Source organism: Dermacentor variabilis, chromosome 10 (assembly GCF_050947875.1).
Source record: "Dermacentor variabilis isolate Ectoservices chromosome 10, ASM5094787v1, whole genome shotgun sequence".
Taxonomy (NCBI): domain Eukaryota; kingdom Metazoa; phylum Arthropoda; class Arachnida; order Ixodida; family Ixodidae; genus Dermacentor; species Dermacentor variabilis.
Genome location: NC_134577.1, coordinates 45,373,545 through 45,391,827, shown reverse-complemented (window position 1 = coordinate 45,391,827; position 18,283 = coordinate 45,373,545).

Here is an 18,283-nt window from a genome sequence, read left to right as displayed (position 1 = left end):
CAGTCGTGGTGGAGTACGTGCTTAAGCTCCTCGAACGCTTAAGAAGGGCACAGGAGTTGTCAGGTGAAGCAATGACAAAGGCCCAGCAGAGGGCCAAGGTTTATTATGATCGGACAGCCAGGGCCCGTCGTTTTGAGGTTGGCGATGAGGTCATGATATTGCGCACATCGCTAAACAACAAACTAGACGTGCAGTGGGAGGGCCCAGCACGAATTGTTCAGAAACTGTCGGACGTTAACTACGTGGTAAGTCTGCCAGGAAAGCGGAAAGCACAGCAAGTTTACCACTGTAATCTGCTCAAACCTTATAGACAAAGGGAAGCAGTGGTGTGCATGATGGTAAACGTTCCTGAAGAGCTTCCGGTCGAGCTTCCGGGACTAGGCTCAGTGACGAACAGGGAAGACACCGGTCAAGTCATTAGTGACCTTATCAGTAAAGCACCGCTGTCGCCTGAGCAGAAAACCGAACTACACCAGCTATTACAAGAGTTTCAAGGTCTGTTCTCTGAGAGGCCTGGTAGGACTTCGGTACTTACTCATGATATAGAACTTACCTCCCCAGAGCCAGTACGATCCAAGGCGTATCGGGTGTCACCCCGCCAGAGTGATATTATGGAGGCTGAGGTAAAGAAAATGCTACAGCTCGGTGTTATTGAGGCAGGTGAGAGTGATTATACCTCCCCTTTGATTTTAGTTGAGGTACCGGGCAAGGAACCTCGTCCTTGCGTCGACTACCGCAGGCTTAATTCCATCACTAAGGATCAAATTTATCCGATCCCTAACATCGAGGAGCGCCTTGAGAAAGTTAGTAGCGCTCAGTTTATTTCCACCCTAGATCTTGTCAGGGGTTATTGGCAGGTTCCACTTACAGAAGAGGCTAGTAGGTATGCGGCGTTCATTTCACCAATGGGAACATTCCGTCCTAAAGTGTTGAGTTTTGGTTTGAAGAACGCGCCATACTGTTTTTCAAGTCTCATGGATAAAGTGTTGCGGGGACAGCAAGAATTCGCTTTACCGTATCTAGACGACGTAGCGATATTCTCCGCATCCTGGTCTGAGCATATGACACACTTGCGGGCAGTGCTAACCCGCCTGCGCGAAGCAGGCTTGACAGTAAAGGCTCCTAAGTGCCAGTTAGCACAGGCCGAGGTTGTCTACCTCGGTCACGTGATTGGTCAGGGTCGTCGCCGCCCCTCTGAAATAAAAGTGGCCGCTGTGCGAGACTTTCCGCAACCGCGCACCAAGACCGATATTCGGTCGTTCTTGGGTGTCGCCGGCTACTATCAGAGGTACATCCCTAGGTACTCTGATATCGCGGCTCCCCTGACGGATGCTCTAAGAAAGACAGAGCCTCAAACAGTCGTCTGGGACGAGACAAAGGAAAGAGCTTTTAGCGCCCTAAAGAGTGCCCTAACAAGCCAGCCTGTGCTACGATCGCCAGACTATACAACAGGGTTCATTGTTCAGTGCGATGCTAGTGAGCGAGGCATGGGCGTTGTGTTGTGCCAACGGGAAAATGGAGAAGTAGAACACCCCGTCCTGTATGCTAGTCGTAAGCTGACCAGTCGTGAGCAGGCGTATAGCGCCACCGAGAAAGAGTGTGCGTGTCTCGTGTGGGCCGTTCAGAAATTGTCATGCTATCTAGCCGGCTCGAGGTTTATCATTGAGACGGATCACTGCCCTCTCCAATGGCTGCAGACCATCTCTCCCAAAAATGGCCGCCTCCTGCGCTGGAGCCTCGCTTTACAACAATATTCCTTTGAGGTGCGTTACAAAAAGGGGAGTCTCAACGGTAACGCCGATGGCTTAAGTCGAAGCCCCTAACGTAGGAATCAGCCTCAAAATTGTTTGTTACTGATGTTTTTCTTCCTGAGGCAGGATTTTTTTTTAACATATTGCTTTTGTTTAGTGTTTCAAAGTGATGATATGCTTTCTAGTGCAATTTTTCAATTTGTGGACGCGTTCTGAGTGATGCTAGACTACTGTAAGGAACTAGGCAGTGGTATAAAAAGGGGGAAGAGCCTGGCAGGGCTTAGTGAGGGTTGTGCCGTGCTTGCTGACTGAGCGGTTGAGTTTCAGCGTAGTTCTAACGCTTGCCGGGAACGAGAACAAAAATGTGAACTCTCCCGAAGTCACTTTGCAGTGTCCCGTGCGAACCTGAACTAGAGAACGAGGCCTTCTCTGTGCGCTGCGCTCAAGAAACGTCGAGGGACGCCCGACTTCGGTTATGAGCATCATCGAGCGACATCCCTCCAGACAGCGGATGCAGTCCCCTGTCCATCGGGATCTCCTTCCCCCGGCGGGGCGGTCTGTTGCGTTTCGCCTGCGACACGTGGTTTTGCCGGCGCGACTGCGGCGGGGCGGCAGACATTTTGGCCCGATCGTCGTCGCCGCAACGCTCATCGGCAGGTGTTTCCAGGCGCGACTGCGGCGATGCGACCGCAAAGGATCACCCTCGCATTCCAGTCATTGTGCCGGAACCAGGCGCTGCGAAAGCAGGGATCATCCTCTCATTACAGTCATTGTGCCCGACCGGCAGCGCTACAACAGGGTGCTACGAGATCGTGCTCGACATGGTGCTACGGCATCGCTACAACAGGGTGCTACGAGATCGTTCTCGACATGGTGCTACGGCATCGCTACAACAGGGTGCTACGAGATCGTGCTCGACATGGTGCTACGGCAGCGCTACGACAGTGTGCGTCACCATTAGCCCATTGTACATTCACGTGCTCGTCTTTTGAGGGGTTCCTTCTTGCCCTCAACTGCGAGAGTATAAAAACAGCTGCCCCGGACGCCAAAAGGAGGGCTCCGATTTCTTCTGTTGAGTAAAGTGCTCTCCCGTCTCTCTACTTCGGTCAACCTGACCGCCAACTCTCTGAGATGTTAAAATAAACAAGTTGTTTTGTTGTTACCAGTCGACTCATGCTTTGCCGGGACCTTCGGATGCTTCCAGTTGTACCCCAGGCCGCCAGGCCAACGCTACCCTTGGGGCTTGCGACCCAGGTACAACCACGGGCGTCAGCGCCGAGTTCCCATCCGATCGTACCAGCGGTGCGATCCAAACAAGGCCCAACAGTGGTCGCAGAAGCCATATGGGCTGCAACGGGTATCAGTACGACGGAAAGAGAATGGGACACTATGTGCCCCAATCCGATGCAAAATGTGATGGTGATCAGCACATCTAGTCACGAACACGCGGTTCGTTACGCCGCTGTGGAGAACATTACAGTCGCCGGGAAGCAGCATGAGGTGAGCGCGTATGTTGCTGCGCCGCACGCCACTTGCAAGGGGGTAATTCGGCGCATCGCAATCGAGGACGGACCTGAGGTCATTGACAGGAAGATCGTCAACCGGAGAAATCCACTAGCGCTCGGAGCCAAAAGAATCAAGAATACTGGAACTGTGGTGGTGTTATTCGAGGGATATAAGGTCCCAAATTACGTTGCGTATGGGGGCACTCTGATCAGGTGCACGCTTTACCACAAACAGATGGATGTTTGCTACACCTGCGGACGGCTTGGACACCGCTGCGATGTCTGCCCGTCACCAGAGGAAGTGGTATGCAGGGGCTGTGGAGCAACCAATCCCGATGAACAACACAGCTGCGATCCAAAATGCAAGTTATGCGGCGAGGCCCACCTGACCGCAGCTAAGGAATGCAGGAAACGCTTCCAGACGCCGTACGTAGTTCGACGCAGAAGAGGAGAACGCGCTCGCAACGCTGAGCGGGAGGAAAGAAGCAAGCCATCACCACCCTTCAAGGATGAGCAACACTTTCCAGCTATCTCCGGTGAAAGGCACCCACGCTCTCAAGAATCGGACTCATCGGCCCCATCCGGCACCCGAGGCCGTTCCCAATCCAGAGGGCGATCCAGATCCCGGGGGCGCTCCAGATCCAGAGGACGGACAGCGTCTAGAGGGACGAGAATACGCATCAATTCCGGAAGCCGCATTAGGCCCGACAGCCGCACCAGGTCCAGTTCCAGACCCAGAGGGCACCAGACAGGACCGGTTCCTGGATCGTCGAGACCAACCTCCTGGGCTGGGAGAAGGTCTCCCAGATACAAAGCGAGATGGCCTTTCAAACTGAAAGTATGAACAAACGTGTGTCCAAAATAGAATCGTTCCTAGAGAACGTAATGTTGCCAATCCCTGGTCCTAGCGTCAATGTCGTACCACATACTACCATTGGGTCCCCTATAACTGGGGACAATTCATCCGCAGAATATGGGGACAAAAGTAGACAGCAACAAGATGGCGGGCTCAAATGAATCTTTTCGCATTTGGCAATGGAACTGCAGGGGCTTTCTTAAGAAGAAAGCGCCTCTGCAGCAATACATTCGCAGCAATTCCGAAAAACCACATGTAATCCTTATTCAAGAAACCCTATCTGCTGAAGTCAATTTGTCGGGATATCAATCGATTCTTGGTCAAACTGGGAGGAGAGGTGTATGCACCCTTGTAAGTCGTAAGCTCACATATATCACTCACGACCTGGGGATGGCCACCTGTAAGGCAGAGCATGTGATGATAGAAATCATACCAGGCCGATTGAGACGCCAGAGCGTTTTCATTCTTAACGTGTATAGTAGCCCCAATGACCTTCGCCAGCGTTTCAAAGCGCTTCTAAGGAAGGCAATCAATCTCGCCGGGACTAATCCTTTGGTGATAGCCGGGGACTTCAATGCCCCGCACTACGCGTGGGGCTACATGTACAACACGGTCAAGGGAAAGGAGTTATGGCAGAATGCTACAGACTTGGACCTTACGCTCGTCACTGATAAGTCTTTTCCGACCAGAATGGGAACATCTTCGTGCAGGGACTCGACTCCGGATTTAACGTTCGTCAAGAATTTGTCAAAGGCGCAATGGACTAACACTGCTGTTGATCTTGGCAGCAATCATTATATCCTCGCTACACACTTTCCAACAACACCTAAGAGGCCGAAGGAGTTCTTCTTCACGGATTGGGACAAGTTCCGCAAGATAAGGAATGAGCGCCAACCTCCAACCACCAGACTGAGCCTTGAACAGTGGATGGACCAGATCAGGGAAGATATCAAGAGTAACACTCACAAAATATGCACGGACCTTCCCGTGGAAAAGATGGATAGTCGCCTAGCCCATCTACTAGAGGCTAAGCAGTCCCTCCTCAATCGATGGAAGGGCCAACGGCTAAATCGCAGACTACGCAAAAAGATTGCTGAACTCAATAGAACCACAGAGGAGTACTGCCACATCCTCTCAAAGCAACAATGGGACGAGGTGTGCAACTCAGTTGATAGTCAAATGCGGAATGGTCGAAACTGGAATCTTTCGAAGCATCTTCTGGACGACACCAACACAAGGTCCAACCAGCAGCATGTGATGGCAAAGCTTCTGCATACAGCCACACGAACCAAGTCCACGGAGGAAGTCCTGCAGAGCCTGGTGGAGAAGTACCTCCCTGTTGGTCCCCGGCAAGGGACATCGGTCGCCTACGCAGACTACCTTGGGCCACCCAACTCCGAGCTGGATGCAGACATCAGCACGGAAGAGGTTAGGAGGGCGCTGCATGAGCTTAATAGCAAGTCTGCTCCTGGTCCCGACGGCATCACAAATAGGACCCTCCGTAACCTGGACGATCACTCGATAGAATACATGACAGAAGTCATCAACGAGACATGGAAGGAAGGCAAGGTCCCGGAAGCATGGAAGCGGGCACTTACAGTACTTATCCCCAAACCTGGCAAATCATCAAGCCTGGACAACTTGCGACCAATATCGCTCACGTCCTGCGTTGGCAAGGTCGCGGAACATGTCATACTCAACAGGCTCACGAGGTTCATCGAACACAAGGAACTCTACCCCCACACGATGATTGGCTTCAGGGCAGGTCTGTCCACACAGGACGCCATGAAGCTCATCAAGAGTCAGATAATCGACAATGACACGCGGGACACTCGGGCCATCCTTGGATTAGATTTGGAGAAAGCTTTCGATAAGATAGCCCATCAATTTATACTGCAATCAATATCCGAGCTTGGTCTGGGTGTAAGATTCCATGATTACGTTAGGTCATTTTTGCACCGAAGAAGAGCGACTCTCCGCGCAGGAGACATGATCGCGGAAGAGGTGGAGCTTGGAACAAGGGGCACTCCACAGGGCTCGGTGATCTCGCCCACTTTGTTTAACCTGACCATGATCGGCCTTTCCAGAACACTCTCACGAGTCGAGGGCATCAGGCATACCATCTATGCGGATGACATTACCATTTGGTGTGTTGGAGGAAGTGATGGACAGGTTGAGAGTGCGTTACAGGAGGCCATCGAGGTCACGGAGGGCTATCTTCGACCCACGGGATTAAACTGTTCGGCTAAGAAGTCAGAGCTTTTACTATACCGCCCCTTAAGAAGAGGTCGTAAGCCCATGGGCTGGAGACCACTGTCTGACAGCACCATTTGTCTTCGCACGGGCAAGGGAGACAAGATTCCTAGGGTCGACGCAATAAGAATACTCGGCATGGTAGTCGAATCTACTGGCTCTAACGCGCAAACGATTAACAAGCTCACGACCAAGACGGACAACGCAGTACGTCTCATCCGAAGGGTGGCTAACCGTCATCATGGCCTTAAAGAAGACAATCTGTTACGGTTGATTAACGCCTTTGTGCTTTGCCACTTTGCCTACGTGGCGGCTATGCACAGATGGCAAAGAGCAGAGAGGAACAAACTCAACACGTTGCTCAGGAAAGTAACTAAGCGAGCCCTGGGTATACCGATCTTCACCAACACCAATCGCCTCCTCCAGCTAGGTGTGCATAACACTCTGGAGGAGATTGCAGAGGCTCACGAAAGAGTGCAACTTGCCAGACTCTCCACGACCGCCGCCGGTAGGAGGATATTACAAGAGCTCGGCTACCCACCATCTGCAGAAGCACCAAGAAAATTCCAGTTACCACGGGACATACGAGATTTGATCTCCGTATCGCCGATACCAAGAAATGTACACCCTGAATATAACAAGGGTAGAAGGAAAGCAAGAGCTTCAGCCATACTCAAGCAGATCCAGACAGAGGGGCGTAGAGCCTGCTTTGTTGACGCGGCCGCATATCGGAAGGGGTGCTCCTTTTCTGCAGTAGTGGTGGATTCCAAACAGCGACTCACGAACTGTGCATCTGTACGAACCGGAGATCCGGCGATAGCCGAGCAGGTGGCCATTGCCTTGGCGATGCTTGATGACAGCAGCGACGTCATCTACAGTGACTCACGGTCGGCCATTAGGGCATTTCAGTGTGGAGTGATCTCAGAACAGGCTTTTGGGCTGCTTCGTAAGGCAGGTCCGGATAGAATCAAGTATCACTTGCTTACTTGGTTCCCAGCCCACGTTGGGCACATGGCGGGTGTCCCCACGAACCTCAATGAGAGGGCCCACGCTGCCGCGCGCGCACTGACTGACCGCGCTGGCGCTGTAACGGCCGAAGAGAGAGTTACGCATGGTAGGGACGCGCCTGCCACTTATAATGAACTTCTTAAACACTTCTATCTCTCGCGGCGACAATACCCTCCTCCTCACCCCAAGCTCACTAGGCCTCAGGCACTGACATTCAGACTGTTGCAGACAGAAACCTATCCCAACCTGTTCACGTTACATGCGATATATCCGGAGATTTACACTGACGACGCGTGCCCCGCTTGCGGGGATAGATCAACACTTTCGCACATGCTCTGGGGATGTATCTCTATAGCAAGCCCTGACCTCAGCTCAACTAGGTGGGAGGCGGCCCTCCGCAACCCACTCCTGGCTGAGCAACGTTGGGCTGTCCAGCAGGCCCACGATGCGGCTGGCAGGCTAGGCCTGTCGGTCCCGACGTGGGAGCGGCCCGCGACGTGCTAATACGCGTTCTGCAGGACTGTAAAATAAAAGTTACTCAATCAATCAATCAATGCACCTCATTCACGCATGTCTGATGGGCCCACCTACTGGTGGCGCCTGAAACTGCCCTGCGCTAAAGCCCCTTAAACTTCGTAAACTAGTGCCACGCTTTGAAGAATGCCGCCTTTTCCTCGAGTGCTCTGGCCGAAGGCGACGCCGCGTTGCTATTGGCCTAATGTCATCAGATGGCCCCTTGCGCCGGCTTCGTTTGTTTACAGTCATGCTTCAGTGCCATTTTTTTCAAGAAGCGGCGCTTGTTGGCGCCGTTCCTTCCATTCCTATTCTGTGTTGTTTTGATTTTGTGAACGCCTTGAAGGATGTTTTGTGACAAGTGCGACGTCGCTTGACGTCAGTTTCTGTGACCATGACCTGCTGCGCGTTCGGATGCCAATTTAGTTTTAGCAAAGGCAAGAATCTGTTCGCGATACCGTCCGGTAAGCCCGACGGGTTGAGAAGAAAGACATGGCTTCACCGAATCGGGAGGGAGAACTTCCGACCAACTTCCTCCGCGCGACTATGGGAGGTAGGTTGTGAGTCTCTCAGAGTATTGGCGGCGAGGAGTTACGGAGTCGCCCTCTATCGGAAGCGCCTCGCTGGCGCAGTATGAGGGATCACGTGGCGCGCTCCTCATAGGTTTTGCTGTCAGCGCTCCCTGAAAACGCCACGCGCGAGCTCTCCCGGACATTTCTGTAAGTACTTTCGAAACGAGAGAAGTTTCTTGCTGTCTAAATAATAATCTTGGGCAAACTGAAAGCACACAATCGTTTACAGCCGCTATCTCTTTACCGAATACGTACAGTGAACGCCACTGCGCACGGTCGCCGCGATGGAGTCTCCCGAACCGGCTTCTTGCGTGAAAGGTAGGTAAACGCTGAGATAAAACTATGCGAAATATGTTCTTATAGTGTTTGTATAATTAAATAGAGCGTAATAGAATGAAGCCTCAATGCAGCGATCGCGCAGATTCGCAGCGACCGACTGCGCATCTGCATGCTTGTCCGCGCACTGTTTCGCTTTCTCCGCGCGCGCGTTTTCGCACCGTGACATGAGCTTTAGGCCGCAGAATATGAGCATTTGACAGTATACAAGCAACCATTGTTGCGTTGGCGCTATGAAAGCTGTTCAAAAATAATCTCATTGTAGAGACTTCGACGCCTTCGATGTGCCGTCGCGACGATTCAATCTTTTTTTTCTTCTAAATTCTTTGACCTTTCGATACTATTTCTCGAGTTGCGTCGCACAGTATGTTTATCGGCGTTCTCAGCGTGCAATGTCCCGCTGCTCCTTTTTTGTAATCGAGTGCATTAATTCATAACATAAACATGACCATATGCCATGCTTTCTTTAAATGTGCTGCTTACCGCTGCCTTTCCACTACATTGAACTTGCCAGTATCTATAGTATCGACAAGTTCATAGACCAAACCGTCATGACATTAGTCGGGCAGCGGACTCGGGCGTGCGTTTCAGTGCGCGTTTTCAGAACATCGCAGACCGGGCGCCGTAGCAGAAATCTTCCTCGCGTCTGTGCTTGCTGCATACCCGAGTTGTAGCCGATGACTGTTTGCCGGTTTTATGTTTCGCGAGCCAAGCTTCACACAGCTTCTTGTCCTGTGGCTACGTGTGAATAAGGCTGACACCGGCCTCCGTTACGTGCGTCCGGCCCTGCGGCACCGAGCAGTAGCCTACCATGCCGCGCGCCTTCAAAGGCAGCCACTACCTATTGTAGTGCTTTCAAGCGTTGTAAAGGAGACACTCGAAGCGGGAAAATTTCGCCACTAAATGAAAACCGCAGCGTACGAGGGAATTTAAACTCGTTTTCAGCTCGCTTCGGCCTCCGTAGCTTCGGCGCGCCCGAAGCAGCCGACGCGGCCGCAATGTCCACGTGATCCCTCCTAGCACGTCACGCCGACGGTGGCGCCAGATTTTCCAGTGGTGGAGCTCGAGGCCAATAGTATGTGCCAGGCTTGCGTATTGTGCTGCGGGCAAAAACGTAGTAGATATTGCACAGTTCCCTGTGCATGTTGTCATTTGTACGCACGCTTTAACACGATTTTTACGCAACGACTGTTTTGTTTATATACGTACTACGTGGTGGTGTTAGTCGTATTTGGTGCGCTTAATCGTTTTGTACGCCCACCGGCTTGAGTTTGTAGGCACGCGCGACAACATGATTAGGAAATGTTTAAGATTGAGCGCAGTCCTTTTGACAAAATTACAGTCTCGATCATGAAAGCGCCTCAGCAGAGCAACTCTCTGTCTTTTGTGGTTACTTACTAGCCTTCTTTAGATAGAATAGCTTTGTTTGCCTCATTTGTTCGTGTTCCTCGTTGGGGGTCTCCCGGTGAATTTGCGATACAGAGGCACCGATGAAAAGCCTGCGTGCTCTCCCGAAAGTGTTTGAGGGGTGTGAGCGCCCAAGTCAGGTTAGCGCAACACATGGCGAATGAAGCTCCTTTTGTAGCCATTGTTCAAGAGCTCCATAATAATCGCTTTCTCATATATTTTTCTGTCCTCTCTTGAACTGAAGATGGTCTCCGCAGTTGCGTCGCGACTACCAATGTTGTATTGTGGGATCTCGAGCGGTTTGACTGCAGATATCTGCCGGTGTGTGTAGGCTTTCGATATACAAAAGAAAAACTCAGTTTCCACAGGTTTCACTAGCACATCAAGGAAACGGGGTGTTGTTTTACGTCATGCCATTTGCTGAACCCAGTGCGACCAACCAGTGCTAACATGTCAGCCTATAGTCCTTAGAGAAGCAAACTTCCACTTGCGGTTTTGTCTGTTGGCTACCTTACTTAAGTTACGTTACTTTTTTAATGATAGCAATTCCTTCCACAAGCATAGCTCGAAGCATTACCATTCCATATTAATTACTGCTTAAACTGTTCACGCGAACAAGAACGCCGAGATGTGGACTCTTACTGATATTTGAAAAAGTCAATATTTTATTTGTCAAAAATTATATTCACCGAAAAAAAATTAAACGTGTTTGACAACAACCACCGGATAAGTTTGTCAAGTAAAAAAAATTAACAAAGGACCTAGACATGTGGTTACTATTTCAGGACTGCTGCTGTCTGGTAAGGGACATCGTAAATCTGCCATATGGTGCGCCTGTGATAGTTCCAAAAACTGTACGGAGATTACATTCTACAGCTAGTGCTTGAGGCGAGCAGTTGCCCACTGGTGGTGCGCAAGTTTAAATCAAAGCATTGAACCTGATGCAGCCATGTCTTCTGTGGGCAAGAGAATGCTCTGTATAATTTGCATTTGCTTGCGTTTTTACTGATGTTTTTAAGCAGTGTTTGTTTTTCACGAAATGTATAAATATGTTAAGCATTTGTTGGTTATTCTCTTGTGTATGTGTGACCTAGCAGCATATAGAACATCAATAAACATGGTAGATAATTACCACGTATGGACAGTGGCTGTACTATTGTGTAGGCTGCTCCCCCAACTTCGGGAGCCAATAATATAAAAGCGATATTAAGAATTATATTTCAAATAAAGTAGTAAAGGACTAAGTAAAGCAAGTACTCTAAAAGTATAAAGGTTTTCCCCAGGGAGCTGCAACCTACTATACTCTGAATTGATGGCATGTTGCGTCTTCAGACTTTATACGCTTAACGTTACTGGCGTTTCGAATGCGAATGGACTGAATAGACTATTTCATTACAAGGGTGGTGATGACCAGGGCCCGAGCAAGCTTAACATTACTGGTATTTTGAATGCCAATAGGCTAAAGAGAGACATCATGTACAAGTGTGGTGATGAGCAGGGCCCGAGCAGCCGCGAAGTATTAGCAGCAAAGAACCTGGAATATGTCTTGCAACTAGGTACCAGAGAGAGAGGTTTATTTGAAGAAAGGCAGAGAGATTGGCTTGAGCGTTAGTTTGCACTGGCCTGCTACTCTACCTGGGGAAGGGGGGAGAGAAAAAGAGCGAGAATTATAAGATAAGGAGGTGCATATACATGTATACATGTCCATCACGTTGAGGTCATACTAGAGTCGTGCGTCGAGTCCAATGGCTTGAAGGAAAGCTATAGTCACTCCAGTGACCACAGCTGTGCTGTTGGCGTCAGGTCAAGGACCTAATAGAATCTCTTAAGATATTCGTCTTTTAGTCGCTCGTTGAATAGTAGGAATAAGGCTCTGCCGTTCTCGCACGTACGCTGGGCATGAGCAAAATATGTGCCCAAGCGTTTCTGGCGCTTGGCAGTGATCACAGTTGGGACCAATGTCACTGCAGCTGATGATATGCGTATAGCGCCTCGTGAGTGCAACACCAAGACGAATGCGGTGCATATTTTCTTACGAATGATGCATTAGACATTAGTGTCCATTATCACCCAGTGTTATTGGCCTACGATTGCTGAGTAATTTACAATTGAATTTATTCTTAATGTTTCTGTTTTGATTTCATCTTAACGATGTCTGTGATGTGTAGTTGGTGTTTAGGTCACGTGAGACGGAAAAAGCTGCAATATAACTGCTGATACATCATTTGGGGTCTATAGCTCTTAAAACACGTTTGATTGTTGTAGGGAATTGAAACTATATCAGTGATTATATTGTTTTTTTCATGTCTCGCGTGACGTAGTCAACTGCACCTCTTAACCATCGTTGGATTGATGAAACTTAAATTGAAATAAAAGAAAATAAATTCAAATAATTATTATTTGGCGGTTATAGGTGAATACCATAGGGCCAACCATTTATTATGTCTAATACATTTAAAATAAGAAAGCACGCGACCAAAATAAAGTCTCTATAGTCCTTTAATAATGGAACTGAAAATGCCACTTTCTACTATGAGCCAATCCCCTCCTTCCTAAATTGCAAGAAGTGCGGCCCATACCTTCATCTGTATGCCAGATAGTTTCCAGTGTTGTCACCTGTTGTCACCTACGCAATTTTTGCTTCTCCCTTGTAATGTACTCTTTTTTTGTGAAAGTGGAATGTTAAAATGGCATGCACAAAGCAGCTTGCTAGACAAGCGTGCTGTTTTAGTTTTCATCAATGTTTAAATTAAGTGGGAATTGGCCTCATAAAATTCTGTGTAACATATTTATTATAAAATAAAACTGCCATCTCATGCAGTGGGGGCAATTCTGGGCGTGGTCCCAAAATTTGCGTCGGGCATAAACCAAAATTGCATGCTTAAATGTCAGAGTAGCCATTTGTATTGTTAACATTGTTTGTATTGCGTTGAAATGATGTATAACCTGCAGAAAGCTTTATAAAGGGTGACTAAGTATGAAGTATGACAATGTACTATTCATGGTCTATTGGGGATGATGCAATATTCTTTCTTGCCACTACAGGACCCGAGCGTTCCTGCAACCCCTTGCATCGTATTTTCTGAAGGAGACGTTGTAGAGGCTGACCTTCTCCATATCAAGGTGGACTGCGAGAAGTTGTTTGCGGTGAAAAATGGGAAGGAGGGGCTGGCGGCTGTTTTATCTGCTTACTGGCTCTTCAATATCCAGTACGACCGCAAGCTGTTCAACACTCTTGTCGTGTTGGAGCGCCTTTTCATTGGGCTCACATTGAGTGCCCCTAGAGTAGTGGCTACGAAGTTCTTGAACAAAGTCACCAAAAGTGAGCCATGTTGAACGTGCTGTTGGCCGTCTTGGCCGTAACAATATTGAAGTGGTAACAAACTTTTGATAACAAAGTTGTAAGTTTTGATAACAAAAAAAAGAAATTTAAGTCTAGCCAACTTCCGCCGTTGAGCCACTATGTCCGAAAACCCGTACAGCTGAAAATCTCTATGAACAAAGGTAACTTTGCGCAATTATTTTATTTAACACACCCCCCTCCGCCACAAAGAACGTTGGCCTCGCGTCACCATTGACTTTTTCCGCATTGTGGCAGCTACACATTGGCTCCAATAGTTCTGTGAACGAAGCATTTCGGAAACAGAGTCAATGCGATAATACCGGGAAAGAATTAACCTTGCAGATTTTCTCTGTATCTTCTTAATGCGATTTATTAATCCTGATTCTAACGGATCCCAAATGACACTGGCATACTCTAACGTCGGTCTAATGTAAGCTAAACATGCATGTAGTTTGACGGGTGTGGTTGCTAGCTTTAATTTTCGGCGAAGGAAGCATAACTTTTTTTTGCAGCTCCACAAATTCTGTTTACGTGTGATTTCCAACTGAAGTCTTTCGAAATTGTTAAACCTAGGTATTTTATCGTTTCGGCTTGTTAGAATCGTTGAGTTCATCTGAAAATTACACTCAATAACATGCTTTGTTTTGTTTGTAACTCTGAGCATGACTGACTTAGATTCGTTAATTTTCATTTTACTTTTTATGGGCCCAGACTTCTACAGCTTTAAGGGTTTGACTAAGTGATGCCCGATGGTTTTGGTTATTGATTTCACGATATAATAAACAGTCGTCTGCAAGTAACAGGATGATTATGTCGTTATTTATGTGATCAGCAATATCATTTATGTAAACTAGAAAAATAAGTGGTCCTAAAACGGATCCCTGTGGAACGCATGAGGTTATGTTTAATTGGTTAGATTTGTTAGATTTGTTACCATTTATATCAGCGTATTGTGTCCGATCTGTAAGATATGAGTGGATCCACATATCATTGTTTATATTAATTTCCATCAGTTTTTTCGTTAATTTGTTATGTACGACCAGATCGAAAGCCTTAGAGTAATCTAAAAATATAGCGTCGACCTGCTCTCTATCGTTCAATTGTGTTGTTCTATTTCTATTGTTCATATGTATTCGTGTTGCATTAATTATTGATGTTCCTAATAAATTTACTTTGATACCAAAACTATCCCGCACTCTCATATGTATAAAAACACACCTTTGCCACACGTCTCAAATGGGCAAAAGATGACCAGGTGCTGCGTAGTGTATATTGTCTGCCTTTGTTGCGAGGGAAATATATGACTTGCGGTTCACCAGTCGTATATTTCCTTGGAAAGCAATGGTTCCCATGCATTGCTTTCCCGTTTAAAATTTTCATTTTGCATGGCATGCATATATGTGCTGTAGAGTCCTTGGTTTGATGTGCATTGTGGTCCAAAAATATAGCTATTGAGCAGCCATGGGTGGGAAAGATGCATATTTTTGCTCTAAGATATATATATATATATATATATATATATATATATATATATATATATATATATATATATATATATATATATATATATATATATATATATATACATATATACACTGTTTTGTCTAAATATCAGTTGCTAGCATGCAGCCTGAACACGGCATTGTCTGTGGAGTAGAGCATTCTATGTTTGTGGACACATTTGCTCAGGTGAATCAATGTAGAGCACCCTTCAAGCACCCATTTCATAGGGTGTTATGGTAAAATAGCACCCTTTAATAAGGGTGCGACCACTACACCCTTTAAAATTTTCTCCTGTGCACCCTTCCTTAAGGGTGATAGCCATTGCACCCTTTCCTAGCGCCCTTTTTTTAAGCACCCAATAGGTGGCAAATGGTGTTCGTCTGGGGACAAGCTAATTTACACCTTATGGGTGAGAAATTGTTTAGTGTGTAGTGGTGTCGTCACCGGAATACCATACACGTTCGGCGCTGCGACAGAATGCTCGCAACGCACACTGCTTCGTAGCTCTCGCTTGGGGTCGACGACCAAGCGGCTAGCAGAGAAGTTTCGCCCGGACCGGGGCGGGCTCCAAAACAAACGGAAGTGGACGATGTGACGTCGCATCGTGACGCAAAACCAGTCAAGGCGGAGCTTAGCCCTGATTGCTCGGTGAACGAGTTGAGGAGGAAAATCATGGCTAGGGAGGAGGGTAACTTATAATCGCTTGTAGCTCCATTATTACGTAACGCCTGACTTAAATTGTGGTGCGAATGTTCTGCTTAAGTTGTACCCTACGCGTCTGCAAAATTTGTCCGAACCGTTTCAGGGGCCATTTAAGGAACGAACTTGGCGTCATTGACCGCCACCCTCTTTAATAAAAAAAAATGCGCAAATGCAACACACTGTAGCAATCAATGTTGAGCAAAGGATTCTGAAGTTAGCTGTCTATCCAGCACTACAGGTGGACCAACGCATTTATGTGACCCGCGTAGTTGTGCGTGGGTGCGCGTGACCACGTTTACGAGCACATTATTAACGATTGTTAGGTTATGCAATGGCACTGAAGGGCGTTAGCGAAAGCAACGCGGATAGTGACGTGATCTGCGACAAAGTGTTACGCACTCACACCTACCCATACTTTTGTCATGTGGTCTATCTTAAGACAACGATGAAATTTCAATTCCGGCATATGCACTCAAAGCGGTCCGAACTTCTCAAAAAAAGGATAGCAGTTCTTTAGCACGCGAGAACTGTGCGTGCTGTGGCGACCTAGCCTGTGGCTTCCCAACCTCTGCGATTGGGAATGTGAGGCACCGGGCTCTTATGTGGACAAAATTACTAATGTTAATTGTACACTCCTGCAATATGCGCAATAAGCCACGGAGGTGCAGATGTTCGCACGCGAAATAATCGTACTTTGCATTCGGAGGAACAAATACTTCAAACTTTTTCACTTGATCAATACCGCAACGTAAAAAGGAAGCTCGTCCCAGGTCTTGATTCGAAAGCGTCATTCTTCTCTAATAGAAGTGAAATTATGTTAGAATTTGAAGCTTATTAGACTTGATAGTTTAGCGTCCCTCCAAGTAAGCAAAATTGTGAACAGGTATCAAGTTTTGCGTAATTTGTGAACGCTTTAACTCAAGACGAGTGTGATGTTATTATCTGTTCTTTCACTCGACCAGAAATAGAACTAGCTATTCCACAATTGTTCATGTCCAGAGCGTCGGGCCCTGATGGAATCGCGGTTAAGCTTTGCAAAGCTTTTATATCCTATATTCCCCGTGTTACTCGCTATGTTCAAAGCTGGTTTTGATCTTGATACAATTCCTCGATCATTCACAAAGAGCCGCACACGGTTAATTACAAAATACACCGTCAGAGAGAAACTGGGATCTGTGGAAACTTACAGACCCTTTACACTGTGTGATGTTGAGTATAATTTTTTGCGAAAGTATTATCAAACAGACTACAATTCTCAATGCTTATTCATATTGCTTCTCGCCAGGCTTGCACTCGGCAAGACCGCTCAATGCAAACAAGCATACACACACCCATAGAGTACGGCAACATATATCGTTCTCATGACCAATTGGCAATGCTCCAAACGGGCGTAGCTGAGGTATTTGATTGGGCGCCGCATTATTTCTGTTTTCTCTTCTCGAACATGCTAACGCCGGCGTTCCAACATGCAAACGTACTGGCATATGCAGACGTTCTCGATTTTTTTTTTTGTATGGATAAGTCTAGTATCAAAACTTTGGCATCCTTGATTGAAGAATTCGGAACCATCTTTGGCTCAACAATGTAATATGCTGAAAGTATAGCGATTATCGTTCGCCTGATGAATCATTAAATCAACACAACTCGCTGACAGTCAATGGTAGCGCGAGCCACAAAAATACATAGGCGTTGCATCGGATGCGTATCAGACAAATGCACATTACTGAATAAACGTGTAATCAACCCTAAAGCGTTATGCTCAAGCATTCGTTCCCCATAGTATCTCGATCTCTGCGAGAGCTAAAGCATGCAACTTAATCTTGGTAAGAAAATACTTCTACCTGCTCCAAATACTTAATAATTCCAGAGTAAAGGTTAAGCGGTTCCACCAAATCTTTGCAATCTTTATTTCGTCATCAGTTGATGACCCAACGCGGTGACAATCTTTTCAGGCCAGTTAGTGCCGGCGCATTTGAAGTGGTTAATCTTTATTTTAGAATATAGTTTCTCGTTTCGTCGATTTTCGTGACTGATTGCGTCCGTTACCCCGGGGCGTTGGTGCAAGCAAATCTCTGTCACCGTTTTACCAAATTTAGTAGTCTCCACAAATTTTGCTTTACGTCCCTATTTGCTAGGATTCGTGAGTGAAGTGTACCTCTCAACGCGTTTCCTCACATTAAGGTTCTCAAATAAATACATATTCTCTATGTCACAGAAATGCGTATAAAGATATAATGAGTGCGCTGGACGAGCGGCAGAGTGGGCTGGACGGAGCGGCAGCCATGCAACCGCTTCAAAACCCGTTCTTGTTTGTTGTACAGATTCTGGCGTTCCTCGGCAAGTGGCAGCCCTTGGATTCCTTTTGCGAAGCTATCGTCGTGCCTTTATCACCATGTTACGTCAAAGGCCAACACTATGGCAGAAACGCCACATCATCAACCCTTGACGCGGCGTACATCGTGCCCCGATTTGGCTGAGCATTCCCATCGCCTACGACACCAGTCAGCCGGACGCACTTAAGAGCGATGGTTTCA